The sequence below is a fragment of the Amaranthus tricolor genome, chromosome 12 (genome assembly GCF_026212465.1).
Source record: "Amaranthus tricolor cultivar Red isolate AtriRed21 chromosome 12, ASM2621246v1, whole genome shotgun sequence".
Taxonomy (NCBI): Eukaryota; Viridiplantae; Streptophyta; class Magnoliopsida; order Caryophyllales; family Amaranthaceae; genus Amaranthus; species Amaranthus tricolor.
In genome coordinates this window covers 10,424,189-10,443,788 of record NC_080058.1, presented here as the reverse complement: position 1 = coordinate 10,443,788, position 19,600 = coordinate 10,424,189, and positions in this window count along the sequence as shown.

Sequence of the window (19,600 nt, the reverse complement as noted above, 5' to 3'; positions counted from 1 at the left end):
CTAGACTCAATAATACCCTTCTCATTAGGGTATCCTCTAAAAAGGATAGGCATAGAGCCATAGACCCTTAAAGAAAAGAAATCTTTACCTATGATTAACAATCATATTACTACATAACTATAACATAAATCAACAAAATAAGTAACTAATTTATATTTAACAAAGAATTGCATAATTTTTAAAAAGTATTAATTTTTAATTTAAAAAAAGTACTTCAAATTTTAAAAATTAAGTACTAAAAATTTAGAAAAAGAAAAAAAGATACAGTGGCGCTGACTTTTTTAAAAATAAAATTTAGATTTATGATAGATTTGGTTATAAATTACCTCAATATTTTGTTGCGCGGTTTAGCTTTTAATTCAAGGAAAAATATTTAAGTGTAAATTGAGTCATTTTAGATAGATTAAAAAGCGGGAATAAATATTTAATTTTATATTACATCCTGAGAAAAAAGTTTAATATGAAGTCCATGGGAGGCAAGGAAAGCTTATATTATTAGCTAGTTGATAAAAAAGATAAACTTGCAGTGGTTAGTGGTTACACAGACATATTCCCATTTAATATAAATTTTGCTCCATTTTCATTTTAATTTGTCCAATGAAATTTGTTATTTTTTTATCCACACATTAAAATTTTTCTTATCTTATTTATAATGTTTCTCACTTTGCAATGAATTACACTTTTTTAGACACTTTATTTTAATTCGCTTAAATTTGAATAATATTACGGATGAAAAAAATATTACTTTTTTAATCTCTATTAATTTGCACCATTTTTTCTCTAATTCTGTTTGTTCCACTTATTTTCAGTCTTTTCTTTTTTGTCTATGAATCCACTCTCTTCTTTTAATCTCATCTTTAAACTGATATTTTTTTGACAATCCATTTTAACTACTTATTTGCCTTATTCTCTAATTTAATTTATTTTCTCCTAATTTTTATCTATTAGAGAGAGTAATAACAATTGGTGTATCCAAAAAAGGGTAATGCGGCCTTTGATTCAGTTTCTTTGGAAAAGAAACGATAAAAAGAGATCACATAAAATATTAACTCCACAAAAAGAGAAGTGGAGGACATAAAAAGAGCACAATAAAGGAGTACGACTAGTACTCTTTAAGTGCTATGATGTATGTACACTGTACACATAAGACGTAGCCATCCACTTTTTATTTTTATTTAAGTAATTTAGTTTATAACGAATTATATATTTATATGTACCAAAACATTATTTTAATTTGAAACACCTAAGTATTCTAGAAGGGTTATTACTTTTTCTATGGAAAATAATTAAAAAAGAAATAGTAAAAATATGAGTCATATTAAAAGAAAGTATCAAAATTTATGGAACGAAATATATAAGAAATGTAGTAGAATCAATAAGATAAAAGGATTATCTATAAGATATGTAAGGCTGTAAAAATTTTGTTTTTCCACAAAATTGGAATATAATATCGATTGTCGATATTAAAATTTAATATGATATAAAATTGATTACATTGTGTCCATCACCGATCAACACCCGACTTGAGAACACTACAAAAAATATAAAAATGATAGCGGTCTAAAGGTGACGGGAAATGTGAAGGGAACAAGATCGTTACCCTTGGCGACGAGAAACCAACGATAAATGTCTGAGATAAGGGGCGACGATACTTGGCCATCGCCTAAAATAACTTTTAAAAAACTTATTTTCAAACTGCGTAGACAACACCTTATTTAAATTTAATTTATTCTTTTTAAATTTTACGTAATGTGGCCACGACACGTTGTGGTGGCCATGCCCATGTCATTGCCCCTTTGGATGTTTTCAAAATTTATTTGAACTTGTGGCGATACTAGAAAGTTTGTTGCCAGGTCGTCGCCCCATAACTAGATAACGACTATTTTTTATACATATTTTGAAAATAGCGACAGTATTAGGCGGTCGCTCAATCATTATCATTTTAATATATGCCTTAATTAGCTTATTTTAAATTTGAATTTGGCAAGGAGCCGAAGACCTCTCTTGCTTGTCGCCTTTTTCTCTCCAAATAAGTTTGTTTTTTAGTTGATTTTCAACATAAAATATTTAACAGTGTCAGGACACTCCAAGCGATTGAGCGTAAAGACAAGATTCTGATATTTATGCGATCGCATTTGACACTATAACCTTCTTAGTAGTCGTTTATTTTTAAAATATTGAGTAGTATATTGTTTAAAACAATTTGTCAATTATTATACTTCATATTTCATTATATGTTATTTTATTTAATTTTATTTATATGTTTTTTTTATGTTATTAATGATAAAGTAATTATTTTACAATTACAATTAAAATTTTCAATAAAATTTTCAATAACATATTAAAATGATATATCAAAAATAACAAACAATTGGAAAGAAATAACATAATCGTAAAAGGGCAACGACACTGGCGACATTACCTGTGATCGCTGTTGCCATCATAGAGCGGCGATGATGGGTTACGTACGTGGTCGTCACCCGCCAGACGAGATGGTGTTGGGTTTTATTTAGTGTCCACTTATGTAGCGACGAGATAAAAGGTCATCGACTTTCCGTTGCCCGTGTGATTTAGCGTCGCCCAGTGCCATTGCTAAATCTCCATATTTTTTGTAGAGGAATAACTCATATATGATATTAATTGAAAAATTATAGTAAATCAAACCCAACTTGCATCTGACCAGTTATTGGAAATAATCCGACTCAAACTGATCTAAGACCCACAAATTGGTATGACCTAAAATTAATTCGATCGAGTGTCATAAAAATTTGAAAATAACCAGGATTAAAATCTAAATGACTAGCAGTTTTGTCAAACTTGATATCATATAAAATCCACTATTAAGTTGATCTAATATTACCCATTCATTAATAAACTCAACCTTAAAAAATTATTCGCATCATTTTTTCACACCACTTTTCGGATTAAATGTTACAATATAGAACTAGTATTTAAGAAATGTAGAAGGAAAACAATAGCTTATGTTCAATTATTATGAATGAGGACAATACAAATATATCGGAAACAAGAATCAAGAAAGCTGATGTGGCAATGTAATAAAAACTACAAACTAAGGCTTTCAACAGAAGCTTCCTATCACGGTTATTTAATAACCGTATGTTTAACTCCCCCGCAAGCTTGGGGTGATGTCCAACATGCCAAGCTTGGTTGAGAGAGGGTGTAGTTTCGTCGATGGGAAGATCTTGGTTAGAACATCCGCAAGTTGTTCTTGAGTTGGGATATAGCTTAGTTGGATCAGACCTTCTAAGACTTTCTCCCGAGTAAAGTGACAGTCAATCTCTATGCGTTTAGTCCGTTGGTGAAAAACAGAATTCTGAGCTATTTGTTGAGCAGACTGATTATCACATTCCAAAGTGACTGGTCGAAGGTTTTGCACACCCAACTCTTCAAGAAGGTGGACTAACCATGTAATTTCTGAAGCCACAGCTGCCATTATGCGGTATTCAGTTTCAAACGAGGACTTGGATATGGTTTGTTGTTTCTTGGATTTCCAACTAACAGGAGAATTATTAACAAGAATGAGATATCCCGTGATTGATTTTCTGGTGTCCATACATGCCCCCAATCAGAGTCGAAGTATGCATGGAGACGGAGGTGATCGGAGCCTTTGAGAATGATTCCTTGTCCCGAAGTATTGGCAATGTAATGCAAGGTGTGGTGAAGATCTTGATTGTGTGCTTCAGTCGGATTTTGGATGTATTGGCTTAAAGCTTGCACAGTGAATGCCAAGTCTGGTCGTGCATGTGTCAAGAAATTTAGCATCCCAACTAAACACATGTAATCAGTTGGATTAGTAAGTAAAGGAGAATCATGATTGTATAATTTAAGATTAAGGGGAATGGAGTAACAGCCTTGTGAAAAGTAGTAAGACTAGAGTCTCGAAGAAGTTCCGGAGTAAACTTCTTTTGAGTGAGAACGATGCCATCAGGAGTGTAGGAAATCTCAAGGCCAAGAAAGTTGTTATGAATGGTGTGAATTGAGTGCACATGTATATAGGAAATAAGAATCAAGAAAGCTGATGTGGCAATATAATAACAACCACAAACTAAGGCTTTCAACAGAAGCTTCCTATAACGGTTATTTAATAACTGTATGTTTAACATTAAATATACTATTTTTGTATAGTGACCAACTGTTACTAATTTAGTCGGAAAATAATTAAAGTAATACTTCATTACAAAATGGTTAGAGCATTTCGGTGGGTTATACTATGTAGGAAAAAACATCAATGATTTATGTTTTTTGTCAAAATTTTGAGGTGTTTATCATTGTTTGACGATTATGGAGTTTCAGTTAGTCTATTTTCACGCAAAGTCATGGTTAGAGGGGGAAAGGATAGTTGATAGACCATACTGATACAGTAAAACCCCTCTAAGGAGTGGGAAAATAGGAATGCACCTAATTAAGTACCCCTAATAATTAAAGAGTGCCTTTCAAAGATAGGGATAGTGAAGCCAAAACAACATGAGAAAAAATTACCTGTAAAATACACAAGTTGATCTAGAACAAAATCATTAGAAAGATAAATTAAAAGATAAATGAAACAGGTAACATAACAAAGTCAGGTAAAAAGACTAAATAACTAGGACAAAAAGAGGTAAATGACAAGGGTCAATCAAAAGACTAGCTAGGACACGGGATCCACGCCTCCAGCTAGTTCTATCTCACGTTAGGTCATTAAAGAGATGCAACTCATGCAATTCGATCTTTATTTATGACTGCCACGTTTTCTTGGGTCCACCTCAACTTCTCTTACCCTCCAGTAATATATGATTTTCCACCATTTCTCTTGATATGTCCAAACCATTTCAGCTTTTTTCACAAACTTTGTCGATAGTGGGGCAACCTCAAACCTAACCTCTCTCTCGCTCTTGGTTCCTTTCTATCCTTGTGCCATACATCCACCTTAACATTTGCATTTTTGCAACATTAGTGTAGTGTAAAACTTATCTCACAGGTCCCTTGTGGCTGCTCTCCACTTAAGCTAGCTTGCTTACATTTTGTAGGTTACATTTTATTCGATCTCCACATTACTAAGGAAAACTGATCCTAAATACTTAAACTTGATCGTATATATTATCCAATGGTCATCACGCTGTCACTTTCCTCCTTTAACCTACTAAAATTAAATCTCAATATTTTGTTTTCGTACAACTTATATGTCATCCTTTACCTTCTAGGAACACTCTTCACTCCTCTAATTTTGTGTTAGCATCCTTGCTTGTTTATATACTAGCACACTATATCGTTATTAGAAGCATAAATCTAGGCGAATTTTTCTAGATAGGTATGGAAAGCTAATCTATAATATATGATGGACATAATTAAGGTATAAGGTACCTTGTGCTAATCCTTGATGTTGACCTACTTTGACCGAAATAGGCTCCATTAGTCGAATTGGTGTTTGAATGTGAGTCGTGACTCCACCATAAAAGTTTCGTATTGCCTCCATATATGTATGTGAAATACCCTTAACACCATACGCAAATATTTTTTCCCCTCTCAATACTTCTCTATCAAACTCCTTAAAATGTAAATAACCTTACTAGTGGATCTCCTTGGCATGAAACTTCTTGGCAAGGAAAGGAGTAAGGGAAAGGAAGCACAAATGTAATTATATCTATTACTCCAATCTATCATCATTCCACACAATTAAAGCTTCTCTTTCCTGGTCAACTTGGCACTATAGTAGAAGAGGTTTGTATCCCTAATCAAGGCACAACAAGTAACAATTCCTTCAATAATGTCGTTTTTTTGTGCCTAAATTTCATGTTTTTGAACCTACTATTATCTAATAAATTTGATGAAAAAGAGACTGTAACAATTGTCCAGAATAGGTTCCCAAAGTAGAAAGATCTTACTATCGGACATGTTTTCATTTAATTAAAAATATATAATGTCCTCATTAAACAAAAAACATTTAAATTTTTTATAAATAATTGGAAAAAATAAAAATAAAATAGAATTATATGATTCTCTAATACATTAAATTTCTGTGACGCAAAAAAAAAAATCAATTAATATAGATAATATTATTATAGTCGAAATTATATTAGTAAGTTAAAAAGTCAAAGATATAAACATTAGTCATAATAACAATGCCATCATCATTAAATTTTAAAGGGAAAGTTTTTATTGAGAAAGTGACACATAAGTAATTTTTAAAAGTAATGATATTAACAGTGTTTTTTTTAGTAATAGTTATAAAAGATAAATAGATTCATAGATAAATATTCATTGAAAATATATATTGTGTAACAAACATAACTTGGGATAAATTCCGATGAAATAAAAATTTCAGTGTTAAATTACAAACAATTTTAGTTTTTTAGATAACTGAATTCTAGATTGCCCTTAGGGCCTCACTTTGAAAGTACTCTTTAGTGTTTTAGACTCTTAATTAGAACTCGTTTGGTTATTAGTATTTAATACTAAATTGTGGTAATAAGAATGATATGTTAATAAATTTTCATGATATGTAACATGTCATTTTCATGGTAATGAAACTTTAATCATAAAAAAAAAATTTAGTTCATAAATTTCAATAACAACTAATATCACATTTTCAAATGATAAATATTGAAATGAATTTTGTGAAGAAAATGAGATTATTAAAGAAAAACAAACATGAACATTAAACTTATCAAGAGATATTCATACTAAAATTACACAAATTTTTATTATTATTTCCATCATTTGATACCGACTATCAAACGGGTTGTTAATGTTAATATTAGGAAAATTTGCAAAGAAACACCTTTTAAAACCCCTTTTTTGTAAAGAAACACCTTTTATAATTTTTTTTTGTAAAAAAACACCTTTTAAGAGACTTTTTTTTTTAAAAAAAACACCTTAAATCAGTTTCCGGTGACTTTTGTCAACTTTCCGGCGTTGACTATGCCATTTGTCAACTTTCCGGCGTTGACTTTTGTTTTTATTTTTATTTTTATTTTTATTTTTATTTTTATTATTAATATTATTTTTTTAAAAAAATTTTATTTTTATTATTATTTTAAAAAAATAATAATAAATAATAATAATAATAATAATAATAATAATAATAATAATAATAATAATAGTAATAATAATAATAATAATAATAATAATAATAATAATAATAATAATAATAATAATAATAATAATAATACTAAAAATAAAAATAAAAACAAAAATAAAAAAAATAATAATTTTTTTAAAAATTTAAAAAAAAAAAAATTTTTATTATTTTTTTTATTATTATTTTTTTATTTTTCCTTTTGTTTTTATTTTTATTTTATTTTTAATTTTTATTATTATTATTTTTTTTATTTTTGTTTTTATTATTATCATCATTATTATTATTATTATTATTATTATTATTATTATTAATTTTTTTAAAATTTTTTTTTAAATAATAATAAAAATTAAAATTAAAAAAAAATAATATTAATAATAAAAAAAAAATAAAAATAAAAAAAAAAAATAAAAAAATTAAAAAAAATTAATAATAACAATAAAAATAAAAAGTATAAAATATATAAAATAACAATAATAATAATAATAATAAATAATAATAATAATAATAATAATAATAATAATAATAATAATAATAATAATAATAAAATTAAAATTAAAAAAAATAATAATAATAAAAATTTAAAATAAAATAAAAATAAAAACAAAAGGAAAAATAAAAAATAATAATAAAAAAAATTAAAAAAAATTTAAAAAAAAATTATTATTTTTTTATTTTTGTTTTTCTTTTTTTTATTATTATTATTGTTATTATTATTATTATTATTATTATTATTATTATTATTATTATTATTATTCATTTATTTATTTATTTTATAATTTTTTTAAATAATAATAAAAATAATAATTTTTTTAAAAAATAATAATAAAAATAAAAATGTAAATATAAATAAAAATAAAAGTCAACGCCGGAAAGTTGACAAATGGCATAGTCAACGCCGGAAAGTTGACAAAAGTCACCGGAAACTGATTTTTTTTTTTTAAAAAAAGTCTCTTAAAAGGTGTTTTTTTACAAAAAAAATTATAAAAGGTATATTTTTACAAAAAAGGGATTTTAAAAGAAGTTTCTTTACAAATTTCCCTTAATATTATTTACCCTATTTTACTATATCTAATGTATTTGCAAATGTTCTTATTATTAATTCTTACGTGTAAAGTTAGTTCGTTATTATATTTGCATAATAAATATAGATGTATATATTGTAATTTATCAAGTCCAAGGTTGTACCTTGTACTCCATATATTTTTTAGTAATTACTTTTTTCAACAAATTAATAATCACAATTAGATGACTTGTTTGAAAAGCAATATTTACCCATCTATTCTTTTCTCACCCATTGACTTTAAAGAAACAAATTAGTAATCCTTCAATCATATTTCTACATTTCATTTAAGATTACACATTACAACATAAAATTTCAATAAAAATAATGCAAAATGAATACGAAATACAAGTAATGGTTAATGCTATTGACTATGAATGTCTCCCAAAGGACAATAATTACACTTTACACAATTGACTTTAATGTGTAACCACTAACAAGTAGCAACCACCTTATAGGGTGTAAAATCATACTTGTCCATCACCATTATTGTACTTTTCACATAAGCCACTCACATAACATTTAAAGCAATTGATTAACAAAATAGCATATACAATAGTTAATGTTAGGGGTGGTTGGTTTTGTATTTTAAGCATTTGGAAATGGAATATTCTAATTAAATACAATACACTTTGTTTGGTTTGAGACGTAGCAAACACAATCCCTTTCTAAATGTTTACTTAAACTCTTTCATAATTTTTTAAGGTTTGCTGAAGGAAGGAAAGGACTAAATTATAATTGATGTAACACTTCCGCCCATCGGAACATCGACAATTATGCATAGGCGTTGTAGACTGATTCTACAAACCAACACAAGTCCATTCAACGCATTTTAGCCTCACTTGTGCGCACATAAGAAAACTTCCTAGGAGATTACACATCCTAAGATTGCTCTCCACCAAACACGCTTAACTGTGGAGTTTTTGGTAAATAGGCTTCCTAGAAAAGAAGATGCACCCAGTAGATAAAAGTAGTCTATCAATCTTTTTTAAAGCTCAATCTAAGATATCATAATTAAATTACAAAATTTTATCCGAAAAAGCAATACTTATTCTCCAACCGAAATAAGACTCGATTCTCAAACTATTTGATTGTTGTCAATACAAATTGAGTGGAATCACCTTCTTCTATCTTTGCATTGTTCCCCTGGCTCTCCTCTTTCATCTTTCTCTCAATTAATTCTCATTCGACTAAAACAATAGCATTTTAAAATTAAGTGAACTTATTATTGATAATATATAGTTTTTGTATAAAAATAGATTGATAATATACCTATTAAAATCAAGTGACCACCTTCTTATTAACAGTTGATGAGAAATCAATGTAGCAAAATTATGCAATTATTCAAATCATATTATACAATACTATAAAAGAATTAAAAATTTTCATATGGCAATTTTATAAAATTTTGCCAAATGTAATATTTTTATAGGTTAAAATGTGATTGTGTGACTATTAAAAGATTTTATTACATTAATTATGATTTAAGTATTAAAATTAAATTTTTAAAAAAGATATTAAATTAAATCATACAATCATGCAATCATACAACACTATAGAAAAAAACAAAAAAATATCAATTGCCGAGAGTTTACCGAATAGAGCATTTTTACAATTTCATATGTGATTGTCTGATATTCAAAAGATTTTATTACATTAATTATGATTTTATAAGTTTTCAAAAAGATTTTATTAGATCAAATCATAAAATCATATAATACTATAAAAGAACGGGAAATTTACAAATAACGATTTTATAGAGCTTTGCCAAATAAAAGCATTTTTACATATTAAAATATGATTGTGGAACATTCAAATCATGTTCACAATAATATTCAATTGCATTAAAATTTTATTTTATTTATAGGTATTTCCATACTAATAAACTTTTTGACGAATTTATATACTAGTATAGCTTGTTAAAATAATCTAGAAAAATCTAGGATTTTAATTAAATATAAAAATATCTAAACTAAAGAATTAAAAAATAAAAATATCTAAGATAATATAATGGAAGATTCTAGAAAAGTAATTAAAAAATTAAAAATATCTAAGATATTTTAGTAAACTTGCACTATAAATACCCATTGATGTAATCAATTTTTTGTGCAATGAAGAACAATATTCATTCTACATATTCATTCATCTTCCTCTCAAAATAAATCCATTCACTATTTTACCATCTAAATTTTTCCTACATTTGGTATCAGAGCTAATTAAAACCAAGACCTCCAAACAACCTAAACACATTAACCAACATACTCCACAATAAAATAAACCTCTAACCATAAAATAAAAAATGACCTCAACCACTAATTACCCCCAAGTTAATTGGGTTCCCACATTTAAGGGAGAAAAAATATGAACAATGGGCTATACAAATGAGGTCAATATTTATCTCCCAAGATTTATGAGAATTAGTACAAAAAAGTTACGAGCAACCACCCAAAGATGACACTAAAGAGTCATCTTGGGATGAAACAAAAATAAAACAATATAAACAAGATAGGATAAGGGATAACTATGCCCTATCCCTATTATATCGTGGAGTCGACGAGGCAATACTTACAACGATCATGCCTGCAAAAACAGCTACGGAGGCTTGGAGGATCCTGGAGACAAAATACAGAGGTTCCGAAGAGGTAATTCTTTTTAAACTCCAATCACTATGGAGAGAATTTGATAATCTATTAATGGCAGAAAATGAAACAATACATTCATTTTTTGACCGAGTCACTAATATAGTTTATCAAATAAGATTAAATGGTGGTAAAATAGAAGATGAAAATGTGATTCGAAAAATATTAAGGAGTCTTTCACAAAAATATAACATTGTTGCCACAACAATAGAAGAAGTTAACAAGAAAAATTTATCTCAATTAAGTATGCCCGAATTAATGGGATCACTACTTGCACATGAAGATAGATTAAAAAGATTTAACAAAGAACCACTAGAACAAGCATTTCAAGCTAAATTAAAATTTTCTAATAGTGGAAATAAAAATAGTAATTGTAAAAATTATGAAAAAGGACAAACATCAACTAATTGTAGCAAAGGGAGAGGAAATTTTAAAAATCAAAGTAATCGATTAAATAATCAAACTGACCTTTATTGTAAATTATGTAAGAAAACTAACCACAATACTAATGATTGTCGGTATAAATGTAAGAGGTGTAAAAAACACACTCACCTCGAAAAAGATTGTTGGTATCGACAAAAAGAAGCAAACTATTCCAAAAATAATAATTCCGGAGAGCAAATATTTTACACTGGATTAAATGCACAAGAAAAAGTAAGTGACATATGGTATATTGATAGTGGTTGTTCAAACCACATGACTGGCAATAAAAATTATTTTGTCACTCTTGACGAAAATGTTAAAACACACATCACACTTGGCGACGGTAAAAAAGAAGATGTCGCCGGAAAAGGAACAATTGCCGTTAAAACAAAAAATGGATCATCAAAATTAATTCATGAAGTTTTTTATGTTCCCGGACTTGCACAAAATTTATTAAGCGTAGGCCAATTAATTAAAAAAGGATATATGGTTAAATTTGAGAATAACAAATGTCAAATCTATGATAAAAATAAGGGTCAGATAATAACAACTGTTGAAATGGCTCCTAACAAAATATTCCTATTAAAATTGCCATTTGAAGAAAAATTGGCTTTAAGCTCAATAAATGATGAATCCACCTTATGGCATTTGAGATTCGGGCATCTAAATTTTAACAGTCTAAAACTATTAAAACAAAAAGAAATTGTAATTGGACTACCATCAATAAAAAATGAAAGAAAAATTTGTGAAGGCTGTATATATGGCAAGATGCACAGATTGCCATTTCCTACCGCACCTTGGAGGGCCAAGGCTCCTCTAGAGCTTGTTCATGCAGATATCTGGGGTCCTACCAAGAATCCGTCTCTTGGCGGAAAAAGATATTTTCTTTTGTTGGTAGATGACTACTCCCGCATGATGTGGGTATATTTCCTGGAGAAAAAATCAGAAGCTTTTTCCCACTTCATGGAATTCAAAGCCCTCACAGAAAATCAAAGTGGGCATTCTCTTAAGATTCTTAGAACGGATCGTGGCGGAGAATTTACAAGCAACGAATTCAACAGTTTCTGTAAGAAGCATGGGATTAAAAGAGAACTTACAGCAAGGCGTACACCACAACAAAATGGTGTCGCGGAAAGGAAAAACCGCACTATAGCAGAGATGGCCCGCAGCATGATGCAGGGTAAACATCTACCTAAAGGATACTGGGCCGAAGCTGTTCACACGGCAGTATATATCCTCAATAGATCTCCCACAAAAGCAGTTAGGGATTTAACGCCATATGAAGCCTGGCACAAGAGAAAGCCAAGAGTAGAACACCTCAAAGTGTTCGGATGCGTAGCTTATGCCCACATCCCGAAGGAGAATCGGGAAAAGCTCAATGAGAAGGGAGAAAAATGCATATTCATTGGATACAGTCACGAAACAAAAGGATATCGCCTTTACAAGCCTGAATCTAAACAATTAATCATCTCTAGAGACGTAATTTTCGACGAAGCAGCCGAATGGATGTGGAAAGAAAAAGAAACTGAAGCTCGCGAAGGAGATACTCTCCTAAGAGATCCAAGTGAAGAAGATGGAGCAGACCAACCAATAAACCCATCATCTCCGAGTCCAAGTACATCTGAAAGTACAAGATCATTCCCAAGCTCAAGAAGCCAAACATCACGTTCAACTCCTCAACATCAAGAAGCCCGAAGATCAACACGAGATCGGCAACCGCCATCATGGTTACAAGATTACCATTGTGACCAAGCAATGATGGCTCTCTTCTCTAGTGAGCCACAAACATTTCAAGAAGCAGCACAAGAAGAAACATGGATTGAGGCTATGAACGAAGAAATCAAAATGATTGAGAAGAATCACACATGGAAACTTGTAGACAAACCACAAGATAAGGAAGTCATCGGACTCAAGTGGGTCTACAAGGTGAAACATAATGATGATGGCTCTATCAACAAGTACAAAGCAAGGCTCGTAGCAAAGGGATATGTGCAACAACCAGGAATCGACTTCAACGAAACATATGCACCAGTTGTCCGCATGGAGACAATCAGAACAGTCCTGGCATTAGCAGCACAACATCAGCTACCAGTCTTTCAACTCGATGTCAAATCAGCATTTCTAAATGGAGAACTCGAAGAAGAAGTGTACGTCGAGCAACCGCAGGGATACGTCATCAAAGGCCAAGAAGACAAAGTATATCGCCTTCGAAAAGCTCTGTACGGACTCAAACAAGCACCCCGAGCGTGGAACAGCAACATCGACAATCATCTTCTCCAGCATGGTTTCATCAAGAGTCCGAGTGAACCTTCACTATACATCAAGACACAAGGTAACAACTTTCTCATTTTATGCTTGTACGTGGATGATCTAATCTATACAGGCACACACCCAACGATGATCGAAGAATTTAAAAAGGCTATGATGAAGGAGTACGAGATGACAGACCTTGTTACAATGAAATACTTCCTTGGCATACAAATCAAACAAAGCCCAGGAAGAATATTTCTATCACAAGAGAAATATGCAGAAGACCTTCTCAAGAAATTCAACATGGGTGAATGTAAACCGCTGGCTACACCAATGGCAATCAATGAGAAGTTATCAAAGTACGATGGCAAACCAAAAGTCGACGGAGCAATGTATCGAAGCTTGGTCGGCTCTCTTATTTATCTCACACATACAAGACCAGATATAGTCAACGCTGATCAGCATCGTATCCAGGTTCATGAGTGAACCGAGCAAGGATCATCTAACAGCAGCAAAGAGGATTCTCAGATACATTAAGGGAACAAAAAGCTATGGGATCATGTACGAAACTGAAAAAGATTTCAAGCTCACAGGATACACCGATAGCGACTGGGCTGGAAGCGTGGATGATAGAAAAAGTACAAGCGGGTACGTATTTCAGCTTGGAAACAAGGTGGTCTCATGATCATCAAAAAAACAGGCGACAGTAGCTTTATCATCAGCAGAAGCAGAGTACATTGCAGCAACAAGTGCAGCACGAGAAGCAGTCTGGCTGAGAAGGATATTAATCGATCTACAACATAAGCAAGAGACACCAACAACAATGTTCTGCGACAACATGTCAACAATAGCAATGACGAAGAATCCAGTGTTTCATAGCAGATCAAAGCACATCGAGATACGACATCACTACATTCGTGAGTTAGTAGATAAGAAAGAGATCGAACTACAATTCTGCAAGACGGGGGAGCAGCTCGCAGATATTTTCACAAAACCCATATCAACTGATAGATTTATCGATTTCAGAAGACGACTTAGAGTTCAAGATTTTTCAGATTAGGGGGAGTGTTAAAATAATCTAGAAAAATCTAGGATTTTAATTAAATATAAAAATATCTAAACTAAAGAATTAAAAAATAAAAATATCTAAGATAATATAATGGAAGATCCTAGAAAAGTAATTAAAAAATTAAAAATATCTAAGATATTTTAGTAAACTTGCACTATAAATACCCATTGATGTAATCAATTTTTTGTGCAATGAAGAACAATATTCATTCTACATATTCATTCATCTTCCTCTCAAAATAAATCCATTCACTATTTTACCATCTAAATTTTTCCTACATAGCTCTATATACAAAGCTAACGCCTATTATGGATAGCTAAAATAAAGTAATATACTAAAAGCAGGAATATACAAAAGAATATTGAAATTATAGAATAGAATCCTAACTAAATAAGCACATGATATTGAGAATAATACAAAAGATAGGAGCGGAATATTTACTATACATGCAAGATGAACAGTCGAAGAGAAAGTTCAATCTTTGGATATTATTAATCACATACAATACACAAAGTTTTGAAGCTTGATTTCTTCATTGGATTGAAAGAAGTTGAAATTTGTAGGAGATTTAGATGAAAGATCGGAGCGGTCATAATCAACCATAATTTTATAAGAGAAACAAGTACAGAAAACTATGCACTAGCTAGAATAACTTCAAATAGCATATGGAAAATGTTGAGAAAATATTGATGGGGAATTGGAGATGTAGCAGATAAGGAGAGTGCAGTTAGGAAGCACTAAAAAGAACGCCAGATATACATTGAAATCCAAAATAATACAATCGTGTGCGAAGAAGTTATGAGCGTATTTATATACTTCCTCCTATTCAGCTTATGTGTCTCATTTCCTTTTATGGTCAAGTCACCTTAATTGTCCCATTTCTATTTTTGGTATAGGTTTTTGACTTTTATGCCCTTAGTAGCTTTATCATATTTTCAATTATACCCTCCATTACCCATACTAATTTTCCCCCCTTACATTAAAAACCCATAATACCACTCTCTTTCCTAGCTTTAGGGTCCCGCTTTTGACTCTCCTTAAAATCCGTAAAAAGTCAAATGGGACTCCTAAGGTGAATAGGAGGGAGTATTAAACAGAATATGTATGGGAAATTAATGCCATTGCCATGCATCCACTAAATATGTGAACAACAAAGAGATAAAACAATTTGATGGGGAAAATTATTTGAAAGGACACAAATCAATTTGGAGAAGCGAAAACTATTAGAAGATTTAATATATTGTGATGGAAAGACGTATAGCCACAAAATTAACCATTAGAGATAAATGGAGAATGACTAAGGAAGATGAAGTGAGGGAGAGAAAAAATAAAATTTAACAGGATAAACCTATTTTGATATCATGTTAAAGAAATTAATTTAATTAAAATCTTAAACTGATATTCGAGATTTCATTATATTTTATTTATTCTAAATATAAACTAATACTAAAAAAAATAAGTATACTATAAAACTTTATTTAAAAATTAGTATTACAACATGCAAATAAACAATTAATTTAATTGAAAACATGAAATATCATCCATTTTGATTAAGGTGTATATAGCTTACAAGAAACTTTTAATATAGTACAAGATTAACTCAACCAACTAGATAACCCGGTATGAAAAGATATTTATAATTACAAGTTATATTACTAATCTATCACTAGAAAAATTGGTACATCGATTTAATATTCTGACTATGATTAAGTTGAAAATTTCTGAAAAATAAAAATTTTCTACTACGTTGTGTTAATCTTCTTTGACTAATTTTTTACTAAAACAATGTTAGTTAGAAATTTCAACAAGTTTATACATGTTCTTATTGAAAAAGAAAAAAACTTTAAAAAAGAATATACAAAAGAAAAGAGAAATGTTTAGTAGGTTGAAAAATCAAAAGGGTAACTTAAGCAAAGAATTTAAAAACGTTAATGAATGCAAGGATAAAAATCAAAAAATAAATTTATAGGCACAATTAGAAATAAAGAGTGACAATTTATATTTATTACATGTTATATTGGTCTATGATGGCGACATAAGAAGTGAGGGTCATGATTATGGAAAACAGGTAGGCCATTTGAGAAATAAATGTAGAATTTTGCTCTTGCATTGTGTTTTGGAAGTTATAATGAGGTTAAAGTCAAGGATTTTAGGGTATTTTTTTGATTTTTGATCCTATTTATCATGTTTTGTTAGATTGTTAGCCAAGTATGCGGGCGGGGGAATGGTTTGGTTAGTTTGATCCCTTTGCTATATCGAGAATTAGAAGACATTAGGAAAGGAGTCATAAAAAGCAGAACGTCTCTAAATATTTTTGGACCTTAAATAAAGTTGAAAAATAAGTTTTTAAAGTACGAACAAATATGTCTATTTTTTAAAGTGATAACGATAAACAGCTAATTTATTTCAATTAAACTAACTACTAATTTGCTCAACTATTAAAATTAACGAACAAAAAAAACAAATTAAGAATAACGCTACTTAGTTAGCTAAATTCAACTAATATTAATAATGAAAATATAAAAAATATGAAACAATATCCACCAACTTGTAACCCAAAATTAATAATTAAAATACATGTACTCATTACCACGGTAATGAATCGTCATAAATTATGAAAAAAATTGACATAGATTATATGGCGATTTACAATGTTGCTCTTGTAAAATTATTATTTTCTAATAAAAAATTTGAATATATAAAAACAATTTGGGCCCTCAAAACAACGGGGCCTTGAGCCGTCGCTCATGCCGCTCATGCAGTGGAGTCGACACTGATAAGAAGTAGTCTAGGGTCTTTGGAACTTGTGATTTAACCTTTTTTGTCTTTGTCTACTTCACCTTGTGATTGTTTGAGGATGAGCAAATGTTAAGCATAAGGAGTTTGATAAGTGTATTTATTTTCTCTTATTCTTATGACTATGATTCTTTATAATGATTATTTTTAGTCTGTTTATGGAAGATTTATGCTACTTTAAATATTTTGGTTATCAATATTGATTTTGAGTAATTTTGATCGAATCTAGTATAATTCTTATGGTTTTGAAAATAATCGATTTTAGTAGGATAATTTTGCATTGGTTGAAGAAGTTTGACAAAGATGAGAAGCAAAAGAGTTAAAAAATTGTTCATAATGCAAATATTTTAAGCTGAATTTTGATACATTTTCACTCTTTTAATCATAAATTTTGATACGAGGATCGTATTGATGCAAGATCAGTGGAATAAAAAAACTAAACTTCAAGAACTTGCAAACAATATATTTATATGCATGAATCTAACACCCAATTAGAGTAATTTACTGCGTTTTCAGAGATAACAGATTAAGTCGACTCAACTTTCTTGTGTCTGTTTAAGAAAGTCGAATTGGCATTAATACACTAGAGTTCGCTAGAGTTATTTTTCAAAGCACGACTTTTATCTTAATTCATTAGTTGATTGCCTAGGGCATTATTAGTATAAGTAAAGGTTATAGTTAGCCTAAAATTATCATTTTCTTTCCTTTTATTTTTCCTTAGTTTCGTTAGCCTATAACATTCTGATAACCTTTTGATTTGACCTAAATTTAGTTTCGTTTCTTTCTACTTTCATAATTCTTTGTTTTGTTCAATCTGGTTAGGTTATAATCATTATTTCTCAAATATATTTAATTATTTCTTTACTATTTCTCTTTTATTGTTTTTTATAAATTTATTTATTTCTTTATTATTGTCTTTGATTTTAGTGATTAATTAATGTTGTTTAATTATTTTGCCATGTCTATTACTATAGATTTATTATTTCATCTTTACTACTCTCTCCTATTGTGTCCCATTTTCTTTTATTGTCAAGTCACCTTAATTGTCCAATTTCTATGTTTGGTATGGGTTTTTGACTTTTATGCCCTTAGTAGCTTTATCTTATTTTCAATTATACCATCAATTACCCATACTAATTTTCCTCCCTTACATTAAAAACCCATAATACCACTCTCTTTCCTACCCTTAGAGTCTCACTTTTGACTCTCCTTAAAACCCGTAAAAAGTCAAATGGGAGACTTAAGATGAATAGGAGGGAGTATTATTTTTCATGTTTATAGATTGAGGTAATTGTAAACTTGTTCACAGAATTGTGGATCTTTAACTAAATCCATGTTAAATGGATCTTCTAATAGAGTAAAACGAAAGCATGAGATTAGGTGTAATCTAATTTTAAGATTAATTTAACTTAAATGCTTATTTTCTCCAAATCGAGTCAATTATATTAGTGTAAAAGATACTTTAGTTTATTTTGAGAAGGTCATCCTTATGAATTATTTTGAGTTAATCAATAATATGGGTTATTTTAAGTGGATGATTCATAGTTGGAATCATTTTCAGCAAATTTTTCTTTATATTTTCCTTATACATTGCATACAAATTACAATGTAGTGAATCAAATTAGTCTAAGCTTTTTTGTATTTGACCCGTTAGCTTCACGTATGTCGTGCACTTGTGTTTAAAATAAAATTTCTTATTAAAGTGTAATTGCAAAACAACTTTCCTTTATACTTATCACTAAAAATTTAATTTAAAAGTAGAGGTGATTAAGATTTAAACCAATGACTTAGGCTCTGATACAATATTTAGAAATCAATAAATCGAAAATTTATACTAATGCATTGAGGTCAGCTCCAATATATATATATATATATATATATATATATATATATATATATATATATATATATATATATATATATATATATATATATATATATATATAATTAACGGTCATTTATCTTATTCATGTTGTATTAAAGTTAAAAATATGATAAGAAACAATAATTAAAAATGAAAGAAAAAAAATTGTATTTTGTGTTACTTTAAGCATGCGTCACGTTCCGTCAAACAAATTTGAATTCGATTCTTATTCCTTCTCTTTAGCCATCTTCATCTCACAGCATACCCCGTACAATAAAATTAAAGAAAAAGAGATGTCTTAGGACATATAAGGCCAAAAGAAACCGCAGCAAAGATTTGCTAAGAAAGCAGCATATACAGCTCAAACCAAAAGCATGAGACAGTGTCCCAACTATTATTCCGTATGCCGTACCAACTGACA